Source organism: Sebastes umbrosus, chromosome 21, assembly GCF_015220745.1.
Source record: "Sebastes umbrosus isolate fSebUmb1 chromosome 21, fSebUmb1.pri, whole genome shotgun sequence".
NCBI lineage: Eukaryota > Metazoa > Chordata > Actinopteri > Perciformes > Sebastidae > Sebastes > Sebastes umbrosus.
In genome coordinates, this window is record NC_051289.1 from 25,289,860 (window position 1) to 25,297,636 (window position 7,777).

The window sequence follows — 7,777 nt, forward strand, 5'->3', positions numbered from 1 at the left end:
TATACTGTATATATATATATATATATATATATATAACAATGATTAATACATTACCAAGTCCTGCAGGTTTTCTTTTTGTGGTTTTGAACGTAGACTCTATTTTAAATAAATCACTTCTTTCATGGATATTTGCACCTCTGCAAATTATATTAGCTTTTTTTAGTGAATGCTGTTGGCCTACAGACATCTGACAGTTTGACAGTTCTTTAAAACACATTAATTAGCACAGCAGGAATTGTGCACGGTCTGCCTTATTACTACCATTATTAATACAGAAAGAAAGAAAGAAAGAAAGAAGGCTGGATGTAGCCTACATGTCAGTCTAGTGGAAATACGTATTTGGTCCATAATGGACCAAGGGGATTAGAAAGAGAAGTAAGTGATCATTTCAATGTCCACTGTCAGTATTCACAGTAACAGGATGGATTAATCATTGCTGTGTGTTTCTCTCCCAGCAGACCAGTGATCCAAGAAAAATAAAAGCTCAAAGCATGGTGGTGTCCTCTCCCTGTTGTTTCATGAATATACAGAACACTATATATACATGTATACATACACTATATAGTATACAGAACACTATATATACATGTACATATACACTATATAGTATACAGAACACTATATATACATGTATATATACACTATATAGTATACAGAACACTATATATACATGTATATATACACTATATAGTATACAGAACACTATATAGTTACTGGTCCAGTGAACTTTATCAGCCATTTCTAATCAATAATATATTCATCAAACCTGCTTACTGCTTTGAGATCAAAGGTCAGTAATAACCTGACAGCTGGGAGGTGACTGAAAGCTACAATCAAGATCAAATCCTCAATAAAATGTGTAATAAAATGTTATTAGACCAATAACACTCGGTCTCTCAGTTATTGTTTAACCTCCATGTTGTATGTTTCTGTAGTCAGAGTAGGGGGTTAGAGAGTAAAACTATTTCACCAACTAGATTTATCCTCGATGGTTAACGAAGTTTCTGGTCAGCTTTTATGTTTTACGCTCAACACAGACTAGAGGAGCGACACTAAAGGACGAGGACACTATGAGGACACCACTAGGACACCACTAGGACACTACTAGGACACTACTAGGACACTACTAGGACACCACTAGGACACCACTAGGACACTATGAAGTGTTTTCATATTGAAAATAGTTAGAAAAACTAGACAGAGAAAGCCATAGATATTCACATGACAAGTTAAAATAAGAAATACTTCCAGAGTAAAGTCTGGGAAAGGAGAAAAAGACAGAGAGACAACTGTAGGACCTATAAACTAAACTCCAGAGGAACCTGGTTCTTTAGTCTCTCTATTCGTTCCTGGGCAGCAACAAATATAAAACAGTCCAAATTATTCTCACCACATTTCTTCACGAAAAAAATGAAAAAAAACATTTACAGGATTAATATAATATATCAACTATCTGTATTTCTACATTACCTTGTGTCTCTTCTGTTGTAGAGAACCAAACTACGAGACTCTACACACCAACAACCAACTGTGGAGCGTTCACCTCCTGCTGCTGCTGCTGCTCTCTGCTGACCCTCGTCGTCGTCGATATATAATAAGAGAACTGGAGGGCGGGGACCCGTTCATTCACATGACAGGTGCTCTCCTCCTCTTCTGTTCAGGTTGACTTTGTCTATCATTTTTAGTTACACAGCAAACTGTTGGTCTGATGCAGTCTGAGGCCTGTTTCACAAAACAAAGATAACGGATTAAGCCGGGGTTTTCCAGTTAACCTGGCTCAGTTTAGCCTGGCTCAGTTTAGCCTTGACTCAGTTTCACGAACACAGTGGCACATCAGTTACCATGGAGATTTATTGTGTGCAGCTAGCCTGCTCCAGACCAGAATAACAGCCAGGCTTGATTTATCCTGGTGTCTTATCTGTTCCGTCAGCAGCCACTCCGATGATAAACCAGTGTGTTTTTACAGTTAGTCTATGATCTTATGAATGTAATATGCGTTATTTTTATTAGCCTGTGTAGCAGTGCAGGTATTTACAGATAGCTAGGACCAGTTCTAGGTTCTGAGGAGCCGTTTATAACTAGCACTCAAGAATAACAGACCACAGACCAAGAAGTAAGTTTGAACTGCCGGCTTATTTATATAGAAGAGTTAGTAGTACACATACACATTAATTGGTACCAATATCACACATTTCACACACCAGACAGGAATTGTGCATTCAAATCCCTGGAAACCATTGAAAATAAAACCCAAAATCTCATCAAACATGTATTCCTCCCTATTCTATTTCACTCTGGTTTGATTTAAACCTATTTAAGTTCAGGAGATTTTTTCAACTTAGGCGCCTTTAAGTTGTAATTTAGTTTATTGTTTTTTCTTTAAGTTGACTCAGTACTAAGTTCTCATTTTTATCTCAGTTAGCCCTTTTCATGAGCTTAGTTCTCTTTCTCTTTAGTTCACTTAACCATTAAGTGAATGAGTTACAGTAACAGAACCTCTTTGTATCACCAATTCAGCACACAATAAATGAAAATAAAATACAGTTAAACACAGAATCAAGACATGAAACCAAAATATTCCACTGATCAATTTGTTCGATCAATAAACCAAATCTTCACAACTTGGTGTGTAATCAGTCCTTTTGTTAAGTCCTTTATAAGTCCAGATGAACTCCACTGCATGTTGCAGCAAAATACTGAAGGTTTAGTCCTACCACGATCCAGGAGTATGAATCAGTGTCCTTATCTCTGAAGTGTAGGTTGACCTTGCAGAAGAATAACAGTGCAATACACAGAAAAGTAATTTAGTCTTACATAGTTTATGAAAATGAAGTACTTGAGGAAGACTAACACCTGAACACAGGCTAATGGTCAACACACAGGCTGTATTCGAAACCGCCTACTGCATAATACTGAGGAACACAGTACGCAGTATACAGTACATACTGCATACTACTGAGGAACACAGTACGCAGTATACAGTACATACTGCATACTACTGAGGAACGCAGTACGCAGTATACAGTACATACTGCATACTACTGAGGAACGCAGTACGCAGTATTAAGTACATACTGCATACTACTGAGGAACGCAGTACGCAGTATACAGTACATACTTCATACAGTGGGGACATTTGCAGTGCACAGCAGCAAAGGGGATAGTGCAAAAAACAAGAAGCATCAGCTAACACAGTAAAAAAAGAGCTAAACAAAGTGTAACAAAATATGAACCATTTAAATCAGTAACAATATCATTAATAAAAGTTAACGGGGGAAATAACAGATCATGTAAAGAAAAAACATTCTAATAAATGCAGAAAGTTATTCTAAGTCAGTTTGTCAGGTTTTATAAAGCTCTTTCAGTGACAGACTGCTTCAGTGAAGGAAGAAGGAGAGATACTGCAGGTTCTTCTGCTGCTGTTCAGAGCTTCAGTTGACAAAGTTTATAACTAGTTTATAAATGCTGTGTGTACTATATTAAAACTGTATCCCAAAAACATGCATCATTGTGTGACATATTATGTTTTTGCACACATTGATGATGCCACTATCATCTCCTCTCTGTAATCCTACAGAGGTGTAAACTCCCCCGGGTCATATGGACTCATCTGTACGTCTGTTACGAGTATGTTTACGAAGGAAGGCAATGTAGAGTCCAGCACTGAGAGCCAGAGCTGTTGTCAGTCCAACGTAGAAGGTGATCCTTCTCCAACTCTCTGGTTGTGGACTCATTGTTGGTCTCGGAGGTTTGGGCTCATCAGCAGCTGCTGTAAAGGACAGAAAATAAAATGTGTCTGATTGTCTGGAGTGGAACCATTTTACTGAAACAGGAAACAAAATAAATCCAGCAGACTGACAAAAGAAAGACTAAATATGATCCTAGTCTTCATCAGCGGTAGCCATGACGTACGTTTTACTGGCATCCAAAATGGGGAAGCGTAGTATGACCCCTGCAGCATGCTAACATGTTAAACTAAGATGTGTTTAGCACTAGCAGGGCTGTAGACTCTTAGTCTGGTTTCACTGACTGACTTCTACTGAATCAACTCACCTGTGACATTTGAGGACAAATATGTGAAACTGAATTACACATTTGAAGCACATTCTTCCAGATTTTTGAATAGTCGCAGATCTTTAGACCATTTCACAGTTCTAAACGTAAACATTTCAAAACTTAAAGTTAACTTCAGTAAAAACTTTAACATACAAACAAAAATCAACAGAAAACATTGGAGGAGATGCTGAAAAATTTGTCACTTACTTTGTGTCTGAGGGTCCAGGTTCATTACTGAAGTGTGGAGGTCTACCTTTGGACCGGTCACTCTTCATAGACAGACAGCTGGGTACTGGAGACTCTGCTCTCTGTCTGAACTGAACTCTGCAAACACCGAGATGATTTTATACATATCACATGAATCCTTGATAAATTCTCTTTTTTAGGTCATTAAGGTAGCTCTAAACACACAAACTACTGTCAACAATAATGAAGTTTAAAGGTTTGTAGCCGTCCTGTTAGATTACATTATATCTTTTCTAGGTGACTGACAGCTGTCACAGACACTAAGAGGAAGATGGCACAAATGATTTAGCTTTGGGTCACAAAAGGTTTACATTTTAGTTTGCAAATAAACTTCAGTAAAAACTTTAACATACAAACAAAATCACATAAAACTTTGGAGGAGATAGCTGAAACTGAGTCATGTAAATGAGTTAGTAGCAGCTCTTACTTTGTGTCTGAGGGTCCAGGTTCATTACTGAAGACTGGAGGAAGACATATGGACCGGTCACTCTTCATAGACAGACAGCTGGGTACTGGAGACTCTGCTCTATGTCTGTACTGAACTCTGCAAACACCAAGATGATGTTATTCATATTGCTTGAATACTTGATAATTTCTCTTTTTTAGGGCATTAAGGTAGCTCTAAACCGTAGAGCTAACAGTATTCGTACCGTCGTACCATAGACCTACAACAATGATAAATCAAATTAAAAATGTAAACAAAAAAACAGTTATTCATTTCCACTCATTTTTTTAATAATCCACGGGGAGCCACTGGAGAGGGGCTAAAGAGCCTCATGTGGCTCCGGAGCAGCAGGTTGCTGACCCCTGGACTTAACACAAAAACTACTGCTACTGACAACAATAATGAGATTTAAATGATTGTAACCATCATATTTGATTAGATTACATCTTTTCTAGGTGACTGACAGCTGTCACAGATACTAAGAGGAAGAGTTTATTCGACAAAGACTGTTAAATTTTAGTTAGCAAATACATTTGTGTAGAAATTTTGAATATACAAACACAACATCAACAGAAAACATGGTATTTTCAGAGGTAACTAAAAACAAGTCCTATAAATGAGTTAATAGCAGCTCTCTTACTTTGACTCTGAGGGTCCAGGTTCATTACTGAAGAGAGGAGGATCATCTGTAGACTGATCACTCTTCATATACAGACAGCCAGAGACTGGAGACTCTGCTCTGTCCTCCTCTTCCTCCACACAATCACTCATCTTCTGATCTGAAGTCAGTCTGAGAGGTAACACAGCAACACTGACTGTGAGCTCAGAACACAACAATCAAGGCAAACAAGTTTGTTCAAGAGCAAGACTGAGAGAACAAGAAGACAAACACACACGCACGCACGCACGCACGCACGCACGCACGCACTCACACACACACACACACACACACACACACACACACACACACACACACACACACACACACAGTATACAGTATAATAAAACCACCCAGCATTCACCTGGTCAGTTCTCTTTAAATCTCTGCTTGTTTTCTTGGGTTACCGCAGGTTTAATGAGGATTATTCAGCCAATCACAACGTTGTGTTCACAGATGAATCAAACTGTTGAGTTCATTCTAACATTTCTTTCCTCTACAGTCCACAGGGAGGAAACTGACTCAGAGAGTTTAACAGTGAAATAATAAAATGTTGGATTAACACTCACCCTGCTTCAGTCTTTAGTTTTCATCCTTCTGCCCCGTCAACTCAAAATGAGCTGACAGACTGAACTCTTTCAGAGTTCCCTCTCTGTTCTCATGTTCTTGGATCACATGGTCAGTGTGGCTCCTCCTCTTTCCATTTACAGGAAATCTTTGACCTCAGAGTTTATCTACCAGAGTTTGTGTGTGTTGCTCAAACAAACCAGCTTTTTAACACAACGTGTTTATGAGAATCTCTTTTGTTTTGAACAGGTTGAATTAAAATGAGTTTTGGTCAAATGTTATCTCATTTTTATGTTTAAATCATGTCCATAAATCAGTTTAGTTAAATAATAATGTGCTTTTATAGTTGTTGTTTTTTCAGAATTATATGAGTTAGATTTTTCTGAACATCTGGAAGACAAATTATTCTTTCTGTTGGACAATAAAAACATTTCTGAGTTGCAAGTCTTTTTCATGATCTAAACATAGTAGCCAGAAATGACACATCTTACTTGCTCAATCAGCACAACATGAAGCTACATTTTGAAATGTGTTATGTTATGATCTTATTAGTTATAATTGAATGTTTCTTCCACTATTTCATGTTCTCATAAAAAAATATGTCTGAATGTTCAGATATTCTATTTTTACAAAAACAGAAAGACATGAGTAATTTCCAGCAACCTGGATTTGGAAATGTAATCCCAAATCCGTAAAATGTTTAAATTACGAGTTAATTATTTCTTAAAGAGGTGTTTATTGAATTTCACATGTCCGTATTTCAGAATTAGTAAAAGCTCATCGTGAATGAGTGACTAACAAAAATACTTGTAACTCTATCAAGTTTCAGATTGACTAAAGAAACAGTCTCAGCTGATAAAGACTAGCCTGACTGAGAAGATGACCATGCACTATAAAGTTTAAATGTTTATATATCTCATTCAAAAAGTAACTATGTTAGGGACAACTGTTTTTAAATAGTAAACAGCATTTGGTAATTGTTAATTCAATTAACTATTTGAACTAGTTATTTTAACCAAGTGTAGTTAGCTGACAGGTAATGTAGCTAACAATTAACTAAACCTAGTTATATTAGTAAATGTAGTTAGCTGACAGGTAATGTAGCTAACAATTAACTAAACCTAGTTATATTAGTAAGTGTAGTTAGCTGACAGGTAATGTCAAGTCAAACTGAAGCTCCCAGGAAATGGTTTCTAAGTATGAATAAATAGCAATTAAGAAAATAATATAAATAGAAAAACAGGAAATAAATAAATCAGAAAGTAATTTGTAAATTAATAAATCCACTAGCCAAACTGAGTGCTCAGGAAGTAAAACCGGATGGAACTAATTAACCTAATTATGCCCGGAGCATTAGAAAAGCTACACTCTCAGTGTCACAGTGAAAAGGGTCTGGAGAAGTTAGCTCCACGCTAGACTTTGCTGGAAAGTGGACTCGGACTCAGCATCCAGGGAATAAAGAGGCGGAAGAGCGGCAAACTTCAAATTGTTTGTATTAGCATAAACTGATTGTTTTGATCTCTTTTTTTGGCTACGATTTTCTGGACATCGGACTTGGCGGTTGGCATAAACTGGTTTGTGACTGGATCAGGATGAGGTCGAGGATGATGATATAAGCTTAGATTTTGATGATTTGACTTCAGTTTATAGTGGGAGAGGGCGAGGAGGAGGGGGAAGAACCAGGATGGAGGAAATGCACTCGTTTGCGAATCAAAACAATAAACGAAGCTTAGATGAGAACAGTTCAGATGAAGGAAGGAAAGTTGTGCGGAAAAAGACCGTGAGAGAGGAATTTAAAATCATCG